The 2,064-nt window shown below is 32.4% G+C and overlaps 1 long non-coding RNA gene across 1 annotated transcript in view; it reads right to left on the bottom strand.

The window, feature by feature from the left end:
* Positions 1–1,040: 1,040 nt before the first annotated feature.
* Positions 1,041–2,064, bottom strand: part of LOC122143368 — a 2,478-nt gene continuing 1,454 nt past the window's right edge. Inside the window, exon 3 of the long non-coding RNA XR_006159141.1 lies at positions 1,041–1,137. This is a non-coding gene — a long non-coding RNA (uncharacterized LOC122143368). The remainder of the gene's footprint in view (positions 1,138–2,064) is intronic.

Here is a 2,064-nt window from a genome sequence, read left to right on the forward strand (position 1 = left end):
GTCACAATGAGCTAGAGTGATTATATTCAAAAGAGTGTTTGTTATTTTTGTATGTTTTGATTTTGAATAATCGTCCCAGTGAAACTACAGCATGCAAAAAAAGTAGTGTTATAATATTTACAGAGAATAAATTTTAACTCAGTGCTTTTAGACACACGCAGATATCAAGAACCAGCATGAATCTCTACAATGGTGAAAATCAACAAAAATGCTTCATGTTGCAATGCATGAAAAACTCCATAATGCACTGCAGTATGAATAATTATTTGTCACCACTGTTTGAGGATCATATAGTAAATATTCATGGCTAGTACCTGAAAATCCTAAACAAGTTTTTTTTTTTTTTTCTCTTAATATTGAAGTATTATGGTGGCAATGTATAATGAGATACTCTTTTTTAAAGACAATAAAGAAATTCAAAATCAGATCATACAGTCATCAAAAGCATAAGTTACCTGCTAGCTAAAGATTTGCTTCAGCATTGCACAAATGCTTGCTATGAAACAGTAATGCATTTGCTTAGAAACAAATTTATCAAAACTGTTAAAAGGCTCAAGAGTCCAACTGAAGCAAATACTGACCACAATTATGGTGGCAAAGTTTTTTTTTTTTTTTTCCTTTCAATTGATTTCATCCAAGGCTGTGCTTAATGTCAGTTGTAGTTCTTGTGTTTCTCTTTTCTTCAGTGATGTTGATTGTTAACAGCAGGTGTTCATCACTAATGCACAATCTTCATTTAATTAGTCACTTAATTATTTCATTAACTTTAACTCTTTGAGGACTTGGGATTTAACTTGAGACTCGTTTGTGACTTGGAAGGAATGACTTGATTCCTCCTCTGGTGAAATCAGCTGCTGAGTTCATCGGTGGAAGAAACATATGGCAGGACTTTTACTTTCTGACCCCTGGACTCTCCACCTCTGCTTAAAACACAAATTTGACTGATTGTCATTTTCCAGCAAATAAAGATTACAATATATTGTTACTACAATATCATGTGTGATTGTGTTGATAGAGATAAATCAATGAATAAAAACAATGTAACTTACACAGTCATTTCCTTTTATATTTCTCTGGAAAGGGTTCTTCACAACCAGTGTGTTGGATACTTGAATATACCCTGCATTAGTTGGATACCTAGCAGAAAGGTAGAAACAAACTCTAGATTAGTTTTTTTCTTTTTTTTTGTCTAATCGTCTTCATAGATTGTGAATTGATCTTAGTTCAGTTGTAATAGCACACTGTAAAACCCGACAAGTAACTTAACTCAAACCGTTTGAGTAAACAAATTGCCTTGATTTAAACCATGTAAGTTTTAAAACTTTGCAATCAAGTAATTAAGTGATTAACTAAGTGCTGATTGAGCATTAGTGATGAACAGCTGCTGTTAACAAACAGAATTACTGAAGAAAAGAGAAACACAAGAACTACAACTGACTTCAGACACAGCCTTAGATAAAATAAACTGAAATAAAATACATTAAATCTCTCAAGATCTGATTAAACAACCCCACAAACAGCATCACCAGCTCCACTTATTAATAACCAGACTGACTTTATTTCTGTCAGACGTCTACAGAAGATCTGATTGAGAATTAACTAAGGTTTAGATGTTGATTTAGTTTCATTTGAAGTAACCATGTTAGAGATCAGTGTTTGCTTTAGTTGGGCTCTTGACCCTTGATTTCTGTCTTAGTTTATTTTTTTTTCTGGTTGTTGTAACCATGTGTTTTTGAAACATGATTGTTATAACTCAAAAACCCAGCGAAAATATGATCAGGTATTGGTTGTTATACAGCATATTGGTGATGAAAATCATCAATTATGGAGCTGTTCAGAGTCCGAAATCTGACTAAATAAGTGTTGTATAATTAGTTTGGTTGATTACAATGAAAGCCATTTAAAAAAAGCCAGTGGTTCTATCATAATCTGTTAACATAAAGGACTTTTCAAACACTTTATAAACATACATTTTCTTTCTATGGCAGCAATTGGTCACACACAGACATCAATAATCAGAATATGAACCTCAACAACGGTGACGAAAAAAAAAAAAAAAAAAAA

Source organism: Cyprinus carpio, unplaced genomic scaffold (assembly GCF_018340385.1).
Source record: "Cyprinus carpio isolate SPL01 unplaced genomic scaffold, ASM1834038v1 S000003031, whole genome shotgun sequence".
NCBI lineage: Eukaryota > Metazoa > Chordata > Actinopteri > Cypriniformes > Cyprinidae > Cyprinus > Cyprinus carpio.